The 13,031-nt window shown below is 35.0% G+C and overlaps 1 protein-coding gene across 5 annotated transcripts in view; it reads left to right on the top strand.

Annotated features, from left to right (window-relative positions):
- Nucleotides 1-13,031, top strand: part of b3galt1b (UDP-Gal:betaGlcNAc beta 1,3-galactosyltransferase, polypeptide 1b) — a 159,387-nt gene that overhangs the window by 71,630 nt on the left and 74,726 nt on the right. For 2 of the 5 annotated variants that reach the window (XM_077216237.1, XM_077216234.1), the window contains exon 2: nt 2,224-2,278. The gene's annotated coding sequence lies outside the window, so the exon portion shown is untranslated. Of the gene's footprint in view, nt 1-2,206; nt 2,309-13,031 lie in introns of those variants that run through there. The other 3 variants (XM_077216232.1, XM_077216233.1, XM_077216236.1) reach the window with 2 other exon arrangements.

Here is a 13,031-nt window from a genome sequence, read left to right as displayed (position 1 = left end):
GTAGTGAGTAATGAACACAGACACACACACACACGCGCACACACACACACACACACGCGCGCGCGCGCGCACACACACACACACACACACACACACACACACACACACACACACACACACAGACACAGACAGGGGCGCAACTACCCAGTGTTAGAGGGGTATGCAGCAACAATTTTGTCGCCCCCTCCTTATAAATAAATAAGTGTGCCGGACATCATCATGTATGGGCTTCAAATAATAAAGGTTTATTTTAAAGTATATCAGACAGCCACTGTAGGCCACAGTAGCCTATGTATGTACACACATACTGTATATATATATATATATATATATATATATATATATATATATATATATATATTAACAATGTTAACAAAAAATAAAAAGTTACAAACAGAGCTATAACCTGTATGTCTGACAGCACAGCTAACATGAACAGCTAATGGTAAAACAAAATCTATTTGTTTCCATGATAAACCAGCCTTATGGCATACGTAATGTTTTCCAGCTTCTAGTCATTTATTGTGCATGCTACCTTATATTTAGCCTACCAGTTGTTATTTTACTTTTATAAAATTGAGATATGTCATGCATGGGATTGGTACCATAGGGTTAACCAAAATCTAAATGTAGATATCAGCAATATTATTTTGCATTAAGTTAGCAAACACTTGCCAGTCTGTTAACATTAATATTTGCAAGCCTCCAAGTTTGGTAGCAAATCTATGCATGATTCCATGGTAAACCAGAGATATTGCATTAGTTGTTTTCCAGATTCTTGTCATTTATTGTACATGCTACCTTATATTTTTCAGTTTTCAGCTCAGCAAACTCGGTTTTGCATATTCTAAGCTAGCTAGCTACATATTCTGGCTGCTACATTCCCAGTGTTAGCAAATGCTAGTCTGTTAACATGAATATTTGCAAGCCTCCTCCAAGCACAGACGTCACACTTGCCTACCTGTTGCCTTTCACCATCCACTTATTTAGCTGCTGTCGCATCCCTTGACATGACATCTCCTTTCTTTCTTTTTCTTTTTTTAGTCCCCGACAGCTTTTTTGCTTTATCCATCTTTTTCGAGTTTCAACGATAACTCACTACTGTTTTTTTTACCATCGCTTTGGCGCCCCCATGATGCGGCGCCCCTATGTGCTGCATATAGTGCATACCCACTTTTTGCGCCACTACACACACACACACACACACACACACACACTCAAGGGGACTTCAGTTGTTTCCTGCCAGTATTGAGAATCACACCGCGACCATCAGGTTACAAGTCCGACTTTCTAACCATTAGGCCACATTCAGACTCTTTGAGAAATGAGGTGATGTGCAATGTGTTGTTTGACCTTGTATGCATGTAAACATATTGTAGGAGACCTTCAAAACAAAAATAAGAACCTTTTAAAAAGCATAATTTTAATTGTTTTCCACATACTCATTTCCCCCAATCTTTACCAAAATGTGTGGCATGATCTTCAGACCGAGCCTTATAAATTGGATATCTGATTTTTAAATGCAAATGTAAAAATGAGGGTGCCAAAGTAAAACTGTATCTTTGCCAGGTTTTGATGTATGGAAATGAAACTTGGCGTATGTCTAGTTATACACCAAAGTGTTTTGTTTCAACTGAAACCAAAAGTGAAGTTTCGTTAATTTAATTTTGGGAATTAAACTCTAAATGCTGTTCAGTTGGTTCACTACCACTCCCAAGCAAAGAGTGTTGTGTTCACAGGTGATAAATTAAATCAGCCGTAGTAAAGTTCTCCGTCAATGAGCCACCTCTTGATATTTCAACCGAGCAAATTTTACTTTAGCATGCTGTTTGGTCACAGTGAAGTGCGTCCACACTGCTGACATGTTCACTATTTTAGCTTATCCACGTTGTGTGCATGAAATAGACGCTGACACAGTCAAAACACGTCATTAAAAAGCGCTAACTATTACGGTAAATTATTTCGGCCCTACAAAACTATTTAATCCGAAAACGATTTTTTGTTGTTGTTGCCTTGAGTGTCCCTGTGCATTTTCTGGCAGGGACAGCGACCCCTGGTGGTTAATTGCAAATCATAATTCTGCTATCTCCTTCTTCTTTGCACGTTGGTAAAACTAAAGCATCTCTGCTGCTGCTGTGCTCAGTCCCGTAATTGCAGCTCTCAAATATATATTTCTCTTCCTTTTCTCAGCCCCTCTAATAACCTCTTGTCTTGTTTCCGCAGATGGTTGGAGAAGAGAGGAGAGACAATGGTACACTGGAAAAAGGTCATATCTGAGGTACGATATGGCGGGATGCCTCTGAAAAAGGTTGGATTGCTGTTGATTGCTGTTTTCTGCCAAAGTGCAAAGTTGTGCTATGATAGAAAACAAACTCTTGTTGTCTTATACTCTAAACTCTCAAATATATCAAAACCTTTTTCAATAGTTGGACCTAAAGTAGTTTTGGTTTATAATGCTGTTCTGTATGCTGTTTAAATGCCGTATAGCTATACAAAAATATGCCCCCTTTAAACACAGTTTTTATAGGAAGAAAAACGTTGAAATTTGACCTTCAGATGTAGCCTTGTGTTGTCTCGTACATTTTCTCTTGTGTTTTGTAGCAAGCGCCCTGAGATACAGGAATTCATTCAAAGACCCTTTGAGTTTTCCACCATAAATTGAAGTTATTACCTCAGGGTACCGGCCAAAATTACTCCCTCTGCAAATTATTTATATTTTCCTGTTTTAGAAATGAGCAGCATTTGCAGACTAGTGCCTGATTAGCATACTTCAGGTTCACACATACAGCGAACGGAAGTCATTCATTTTCAATAAGTTCTGGCAACACAGAGATGTGGGTGAGTCCATTGACAAAAGTTACTATATGCAAATGAGCAGTGATACGGTGACTACCAATAGGAGTGAAGACAAGCATGTGATCCATGTCCTGTGAGATATTATAGGAACTGCATTCTGATTTTGATGTTCATTTTGTTCATGATGCATTATGCACTGCTGCTGTTTCTATTCAAACATTTTCTCCCGTAGAGTGTTAACTTTTATTGCTGAGAAAAAAGATTCCTTGTCAAACAAGAAAGACATGCTATTTCTCTAGTCGACAAGTCAAGTCAAATTTATTTGTTTAACGCTTCTCACAATACACATTAATTCAAGCAGCTTTGCAGAAAATCATGATTTTAATGTTTATAATATTCTAATGTCTTCGTTATTATTCATTATGCATTTAGCACATTAGAGCTGGACAAAATATTGTTTACTTTTTGTAATGATTCAAGCACTCAAGCAGCTGAGATATGCTATATAGTATAAAGTACATATCAACCTATACAAGAAAAACTGTATGTGTGCATACTTATATATCCAACTTTATATAGAGAGCTGAGTGATAATATAGTTACATTTTATGACAAGGTAAAAAATCTGGCATTTGAGATTTGCTATATAGTAGTTATATAGTAGCTATATATAGTAGCTATATAGTAGTTACGCTTTACGTGAGTATACTGTATTCAGTGGAGACATTAAAGCATGTGATTTACCGATTGTAATATATATATACACTATATATTAGGGGTGTAACGATATTGAACCGTTCGGTACAAGGCTTTCGGTTCGGTATTCGGTAGGCTACGCATTCGAACGAACTGAACTATTCGTTGGACCATTTTTCCTGCTGACCAAAATCCACCATCACAACGTTGCGCAACATCAAATGTCAAGCGTAATGAAAGAGGAACGAAACTGCGCTACTCATTATGTTGTGCTTCACGGATCGTTTATCAGTTCGGACCATCGACATCAGTGCAGCGCGAGCCGATCCTGATCAAGCGACACTGTTACACAACGCTGAGAGATCCAGTTAACAAAGCATTTGAATTTGGCACTGAAGTAATAACATGACTGTGAGATCTAGTGAGAAGCATTACATTTTCTCCGTTATTAACGGATCAAACAGCGCTGACGTAAAAAAACATTGTTCCATGAATGAACTAGTTATAGGTTTTAAGTCCACAGATCAGCAACATTCACCATGGATTTACTGTAGTAACACTCACTGTAACCATGGAAGTTTGGCAGAAATAGTAAAATGCTTTCAAGTATATCATACATCTTTTTCCAGCACTTCAAAACTCAAATATAATCATATTTAAATGTTATTTATAATGTGATGACCAAAACATTAGTTGTTCATAAGATTACCCCCTTCAAAGATTACCCCCATTTATAAAACTAAAAGTTTCAAGGTGTAGGAAAACTCACACTTATTTAAAAAAAAATATATTTTAATAAATAGGAAATTTCTCTGGCATTTTTCTTTTTGCTGTTTTGTATCGAACCGAACCGTGAATTTTGTGAACCGTTACACCCCTAATATATATATATATATATATATATATATATATATATTGTATATATAACTTTCAAAAGCTGAGGCAAGTTAAGTGGTTTACCAATAATGTTGAAAGCCCACTACAATCCACAATACAGAATGCTACTGAATGTGGCTGTGAGAGATCATATAGTTGTAATATATCAGGGCATATGTGATTCGGCTGTGTTCCGTGTGTGTGTGTGGACACATTTTTATCCTGTGCTTCCACTAAGGAGCAATTAGCATTCATTAAACCGTCAGCCACACTTTAAGCGCCTCACAGGGGGAGTGCTCTCATTTCACCATTTGATTTTCCTTTGTCTACAAATAGAACAGCACAAAGAGGACTCTGTGGTTTAGAGGCACAATCTGTCAGCTGGGAGTTTGGTGAAACCTTTGGGATACTACTTGTGCTCATTAAAAACCCTTTGGCTTTTTGTCAATTGGTTAATTTTTTTTGTGAATGACGGACCATTGTAAGCAATGCCAAATGTTGCATATGTTTTGAGTAAGTTGGCGTAAATGTTTTGTGCACTGAAGATGTTAAAAGTTTGGGTGTCATTATTGACAGCACTCTTGTCTTTTGAAGCTCACATTAACAGTGTTACCCGTTCTGCATTATTTCATATTAGGAGTATAAATCGTCTGCGTCCTGTCCTTTCACTCAAGAGTTTTGCTACACTTGTGCATGCCCTTGTAACGTCACGAATTGACTATTGTAGTGCTTTGTTTTAAATCTTCCTTCCAAATCTCTTCATAAATTACAGTTGGTACAAAATGCGCAGCTCGAGTCATTACCAAAAAATTGGCATTGGCTCCCAGTTAAATTCTGAGTAAATTTAGAAAAATTTCAAAGCACTTAACTTGGCTCCTTCATCTTATAGATCTTGTTCATATACATACTCCTTACCGCATTTTAAGATCGGCTTCTGCACTTACACTTGTTCTTCCACGCAGTCGGACAACATCCATGTGGTCACAAGCTTTTGGTTATGCGGCTCCCTACTTATGGAACTCACTTCCTGTAGAAGTTTGCAACAGTTCTAATCTTTCGGTCTTTAAATCTCTTCCTAAAACTTATCTGTTTAGGCAGGCTTTTATGTGATTTAATGTTTGTTGCTGTACTGGTTTTATGTCATTGCTTTTATGGATTTTGTAAGGTGTCCTTGAGTGCCATTAAAGGCTCCTATAAATGAAATGTAAAAAACAAATGTGCCTATCAGGCAATTTGTTTTCGATAGTAAACCAAGTGATTTCTGGTAATTTGAGGTTACTAAAACATATCATGCCATTAAAAAGATAAAGGTGATATGTGTAGTTTCTGTGCCACTAGCAGTATCAAACAGAATTGCAAATTTAACGACAAATTGCAACCACTCCAACCAGTAGTGCATTATGCAACGACATATGTTTTGAACAGTAGTATGCCACTTTGCTGTCACATAACCTCATCACATTGCATTTTCAAAGTCAGCAAGTGATGTAATTTTGCATTGTTTTGTGTGTGTGTGTCTTGTGGCAGTCCACTCAAACAATGAGTCAAAATAGATACTGATATTACTTCTGGTTCATTCACTACACTGGAAATGGAGTTAATTCATTAATTAGCATACTACCATACTATGTTTGCTATTTTTGCTATAGACTTTTAAAAATGAAGGTTCTAAAAGGGGGTTTCACAGTGATGACATATACAGTAGAAGAACCATATTTGGTTCCTTAAAGAACTTTTAGTGAACAGTTCTTAAAATAATCATGTTTTTCTTAGCATGTAAAACATTTTAATAATCTAAAGAACCTTTTTTCACTGTAAAGAACCTTTAGGAAAGGTTCCATGGATGTTAAAGGTACTTCATGGAACCAAAGATGCCAGTAAAGAACCTTTATTTTTAAGTGCACTGTAAAAAAAAAAAATCGTAAATAACGGTCAATGACTGGCAGCTGCGGCTGCCAAACAAAAACCGTAAAAATAAAGTAAAATATCGTAATTTAAATGAAATTTCCTTAATTTTTTTTACAGAAAAACACTGTTATTTTACAACTAGCCTATTTCCTGAATTATTACGATCAAACACCTTCATTGTAAAAAAAATCCCATAAAAAAACAGTCAAATGACTGTCAGCAATGACTGCCATACAAAAACCATAAAATTAATGTAAAATATCCTAATTTAAATAAGTGCAAAATACTTTTACAGAAATCTTCATTAATCTTTTTTAACAGAAACACACAGTTAAAACGGTTATTTCACATTTATTTTCTGATTTATTTACTGAAAAACATGCAGTTAATAACATGCATGATTTGCTTTGATTATATATGTCACTACATCAGCAACTACACAGTTACTGTCACTTAAATAAAGAAAAATGCAGCATTTCAACAGTGTCTATTTGCTCATCCTGGACTGAAGCTCAGGCTCTACGCTTCAACACAATGGTGACACACGAAAAACACCATACAGAAACACTTTAAACCCCAACAGAACATTAAACACTACCAGATCTCTCAGGATCGCAGCATCTTCACTTATTACAATCCAGACTTTATTTCTTTCATACTAACATTATTATTGAGAATTAACAGAGGTTTAGAAGTTGAAGCTTTATTGAAAAGAATAAAGTTTGATGTCACCATGATGGAGATCAGTATTTGCTTTAGTTGGGCTCTTGAACTTTTAGTGTTGAACTTTAATGTTTCTCTGGCTGCATTAACTGTGTGTCTCTGATGCATAATTGTTATGGTAAGAGTCTAAGAGTAATTCAGATCAGATAATGTTGGTCACTTCGTAGTGAGAATAGTCATCATGTAGAGTCATGTTACAGCTTCTATAAAACATTCTCCAGTGCTGTGCTACTCAGATTGTATGAAGTCATTATACAGAAAATATTTGACAGGATCATATAGACTCACTCAGACATCAAGAATCAGCGTATGAATCACAACAAAACATTTTTTTTTGGTTGTCACCATTGTTGAGATTCATATGTTGATGCTTGATGTCTCTATACAACTAAAAAAAAGAAAAAACCTTTTTTTGTGTAGTATATATATATATATATATATATATATTAAATGCAGGTTGTTATAATACTGATACCACAATATTCAAGGGTCATGTGGAAAATTATGACATTAATTAAAGACTTTGTATAAAGCTAAATTCCACCTACATACTCTTTAATCTAAGATATCATATACAGAGATTTGACTGTCATATCAGTGAATCAGATCATCATTTGATGACTATAACATCATCAATTAATGATTGAGATCATCTGATATTTTCTCCAGCATTTATGACAAACATGTATCAAATACACAGTTAAAGCAGCCAGAGAAAAGCATAAGTGAAATCTCAAGGGGCATGACCCCAACTAAAGTAGACACTGATCCCAATCATGGTGACATCAAATTTATTTAAAGTTTTTACACTTTATTTAAATTAGCATATTTTACTTTAATTTTATGTTTTTTGTTTGGCAGCCATAGCTGCCAGTCATTTGACCATTTTTTTTACAATTTTTTTTACAATGAAGGTATATGATCGTGATTATTCAGGAAATACATGTAAAATAACAGTGTTTTTCAGTTTATTTAATTTAGGATGTTTTACAGTTTTTTGGGGAGCTGACAGTCATTTGACCATTTTATCATTTAACTGTTTTGTTTCTGTTAAATTACAGATTATATTTGTAATGTTACATACATTTTTATGTAATTTAAGAAAACAGAAAAAATACTGTATGAAAAATACAATCAATTTTCTGTATAAAAAATGTGAATTACTGTAATTTGTCATTAATGTCACAATACCTAAAATAACAGCTGAATTTTTATTTTACAGATATTATTTGTAATTTTACAGTGTTTTGAGTATAATTTAAAATTAAAGAAAATGATCGTCAAAATATAACAGTTATTTTCTGTAAAATTAGCTTTTTTTTTTACAGTGGTGTAGTATGCTATTGCAAGTTCAGTCAAAGTCAAGAGCATTGCATTGCGTTTAGGGATGCAATTTTGCATGCATCGGGCTCTGTTGTATACTACACATTTTGGCATTTGTAACAGGTATTTGTATTCTGTTCATAGAGAAAATATTACAACCCAGGCTCATTGGAAATACATGCCTTTGGCGGCATTTCTGTAAAATGATATTACGTTGCTTCCTGCACGTTTTGCTAAGCTTTCAAAGGGAAATGTCCGAAAGCTTTTTATCCGAAACAGATGAATGTAAATCTGGCAACGTTTTATTATGTATATGTTGTTGTCGGGGCATTTTGAAGTAAAATATCAGGTGAGTGGTGCTAAAAAGCCACACATACGGAGCTGGTTATGTGATGCAAACATCAAAATGTATCAGCTTACAAATCATGCACTAAAAGTGTTTGAGGTCATAAAGTATCGTGCAATGAGCCGCGTGAAAATAAATCTTCATCAATCGATAATCTGCCACTGTCTGCCAGTCTGCCATCTGTCATAATTTGTGTGAAGATACATACACATCTTTGGGTTTTTACTGCCACTAGTGTTCATTTCAGATGGAAACTGCAGTAATTTGTATGTATAGGTATGTTTTTGGAGTTGTGCATAAATGTATTATAGAGACCGTGAGCCTATAGGTTGAAATATTATGCACAGTATGCACAAGATTGCATGCTAGACTGCTATTCTGAACATGTCCACTCAAATAACAGATTGCATTTCCATTTGTGTTTCATCTACTGGTGTATAATTCATACACTTCACCTTTAACTGAGCTTAGAGGTTCTTCTTTGTGTCCGTGCTGTGGAGATTTTCTCATATTGATCGTGTTCAGTGTTTCTCCAGTCTCTCGTCTTCTCTTTGTCACCGTTGGCTCTGTCTCTCTGCTGGATTGTGACGTTTGATAAGTTAAAGGAAAGTCTCATTTCCTGGCTTCCTGCTCTATTCTTGAAGGTTTTTTGCACTCTAGAGGTTGCTTAGATGGCCTTCAGGACTAAAAGTTTTTAAAAATTGGATCTCTTTGAATGAGGAAAGAGGGCCATTTCCTGGAATCAAGGCATTTTACAATGTATCAAAGGACTTTAAACGCTCACATCCTTTCATTCGTGTATAAAAGTAAAGACAGCGAAGAAGACAGACGGTTTTCGAGTAGGCATGCACAGTCATAATGATCTTCTTTTTTAGAAACTTTACTTGGTACACAGTGATGGCCTCAAGAGGCTGATTTGTACTACAGTAAGAGTAATCCTCAGAGACTTCATCTCCTGCTTATGCAGAGCTGCTCTGATAAAAGAAAAAGAAATAAATGGCTTTCATCACATGCATAGACACAAAAATATATATAGGAGAGTAATGACACTTCTTATTATATTCCGCTATTATTATATTTCCGCAAGCTTCCTGTCACGATTTTGATTGGGAATCGGCTAAATGATAATCTGAGCAGTTGTACATTTTCATTTTTACGCTTTGTTTTAGATTTTCTTCAACAAATAGCAGTCCACTGTGCAAATCTGAACCCCATATTGGTGCCATGTTTATAATTATATTTTATAATTATTATTATAACGTTTTGCTTCTCCACATCAGTGTCATTTTTGTATTATTAATAAACTATTATAATCTTATTAATATTGTTAATATTGTTAATTAACAACTAGTTAATATTGTGTGTGGATATAATTCACACACAATATTAAAAATATTATTAATAAACTATTTTAATATTTGTTAATATTGTGTGTAAATTAGGTAATATTTTTCAGTTTTAGTTTTAATTTTAGTTTAAGTTTTTATTATTGTGTTTTGTGTATTTGCCTTTTTTTTTGTTATTTAGCTTTCATTTATTTTTATTTCAGTTTTAGTTTCAGTGATTTTTTTTCAGTTAACATTTCTAATTTGGTGACTTTTTTAAGTTTAAGTTTTTCATCTAGTATTTATATTTTATCATTTCAGCTTTATTTCAATTACCAAAAGAGATGTTTTATATGTTTAGTTTTAGTTAACAATAAAATTGCTGAGTTAAGCTGTCAACATGTGAAGCAATACATGAACCTTGTTGTGCGAATTGTTTTTTAAATTCACCACATATACAACAAAAGTTTATATGCAAGAATCATAATTACAAAATAATTATTGATTCTCGTGCAGAGCTGACAGGAAACAGAACATGCTACTGGGTGTCATGACAACAGCAAAGTTTAAGGTTTGATCCAGCATTTCATTGACACAGAATCACATACAATTTCTGTTCTGTTCAAATCCAATGCTGCTTGCTGAGTTGTATTTTTTCTGCACTATGTGGTACTGGACAATGGCAGCAGTCTTAGAGAGACTATTTAGATTATTTTTAAGGATTTATGATTTCAGACTTTTAAAAAGGCATTGTGGCTGCCGCTCTAGAAATGTTCGATGAATCATAGACCATTCAATTGAAGTGGCTTCAGCCTTCATTTACCGTCTCAGCAGCCCTACAAAATTGTTATTGTCTCTTAGACGTGTGCTTATGGAGTCCTCACACTGTAGCAATAAAATCACAAAATAGAATGCAATCAAATGTGTGTACATAATATATGTATATAAGGATAATAAAGATAATCCTTCTATAGCCTATATGTATAATTCATATGCATATATAAATTTACATACAATTATAAAAGAAATTGCATGTCAACATCCAATGAAACGGAAGTTGCGATCGACTTTTCTTCCTTTTTGTGATATTTATCTGAGTGAAATGGCTTCTTGAACAAGACAAAATGTATGGCGGGACCTGATTTGATTGGTTGTATTTTTGTCATTGCCTATTGGTTAATCTCGTTTGAGTGACAGGTTGCCCCGCCCTCACGATGAAACAGCAGAGAAGAGATGTTGCTTCGAGTGGAGGGGAAGTTATTTTGATTAAAGATTATGAGGGCACATTAATAAAAACAACAATAATGAAATGCATGGATAAATTATTTATAATAAACGCTGCAGTATTCCATGAAAAGATAAGAATTGTCAATTTTGATTTCATGGTGACTCAAACTGTCCTGTTCATAAAACAGCTTACAGTACTACTGTATGAACTAATAACCGATTTTGGCGATAGCTGTGAGAATATAAAAGATACAGTAGATAAATATTGTACAACAAACGTTGCTGTCTCTGTGAAAGCATAATAAAGGCTGAAAGCTGCATGCCTCATCTGTAGCTTGGTCAATTATTCTCTCTTCATCCTTTGTTTTCTGCCAAACTGACTAGTGAGCACAAATTAAGCGTGGGTTGTGTGTAGGCGTGTGTTGCGTGAGAATAAGTTGCTAGCAGTTATGCGTTGGAGCATGAGTGCAGGTGTGTGGAGGCGTGGATTGTGTATAAATCACTAACTCATCATGGGTTGTGTGTTGTGAGAGCTTTACTGTGACTGTTGTGGTGCTTTATGGCAAGTGATTTTCCTTCCCCACATACTCTGTTTCTCTGAGGTGATAAACAGCTTCTTAGTAGCGTTCTCCTCAACCCTGAATCCAATAATCAATATTCCTGATCAACTGGATGTGAATTAATGTAGGTAATTAAAGAAATGTCGTATTATTGTGGTCCTGGCATAGAGAATGAAAGATTCATGTTGGCCAAATGGAGACTCACACTACACTCACTCTTTATTGACTTCTTTGGTTCCATGAAGAACCTTTAAAGGAATAGTTCACCCAAAAATGAAAATGATCCCATACTTTTCTCACCCTCAAGCCTTCCTATGTGTATGACTTTCTTCTTTCAGCCAAACACAATCAGAGTTATATTAAAAAAATATCTTGGCTGGGAGTGAATAATGTCTGAGTCTGTGGAGCTCTAAATGACGTAAGCCAAGGTGTGAATTTACGAATGCGGAAACGCAGAGGATAGAGCAAAACAAAACACAGGTCACAAATAAGAAGTCTAAAACAAGGAGTTTTGATGAAAATTGTCTGAGGATTTTAATATAAGAGAAGAGGAGCTACGTCATACGTCGGGTCAGAGGTCACTCTTCCGCCAGAACTCGACTCTCTCGTGAACGTGCGCCGTGCCGCAACCCAGTGATTATAGTTCATATTTTGAAATATGGATATTGTTCTAACAAAAACCCATCTCTTTGCTTCAGGGGGCATTTATTGACCCACTGGAGCCGTATGGATTACTTTTATGATGAAGGGATGCACTTTTCAGACACTATTCAATGCCATTATAAAGCTTGGAAGAGCCAGGATATTGTTTATAATAATAACTCTTATTGTGTTCGGCTGAAAGAAGAAAGTCATATACACCTAGGATGGCTTCAGGGTGAATAAATTGTTTTCATTTTTGATTGAATTATTCCTTTAACATCGATGGAAACTTTCCATTCCACAATTGGCTCTTATGCTTGAAAAAGGTTGTTCTGTTTATTAATAGTCTACTTTAATTATTTTCATACTAAGGAACAAATGGTCCTTTTTAAGATCTGTTCACTGAAAGCTTCTTTGGGAAACCCAAAATGGTTCTATGGCATCGGTGCCAAAGCCTCCTTATTAAACCTTTATTTTTAAGATTGTATTTATTTGCATACTTGCAATGCTTCTGTTTACTGCACACTTGTTGGCGGTTGACTGCACACTATCTGTATTCAGAATGGAAAACTATTGTGCTTTATATACTGTATATTTCTTATTATGGAT

Source organism: Siphateles boraxobius, unplaced genomic scaffold (assembly GCF_051911475.1).
Source record: "Siphateles boraxobius isolate OS27281-9 unplaced genomic scaffold, OSU_SipBor_1 7, whole genome shotgun sequence".
In the NCBI taxonomy this organism is placed as follows: Eukaryota; Metazoa; Chordata; class Actinopteri; order Cypriniformes; family Leuciscidae; genus Siphateles; species Siphateles boraxobius.
This window is presented reverse-complemented; position numbering and strand designations above follow the sequence as displayed.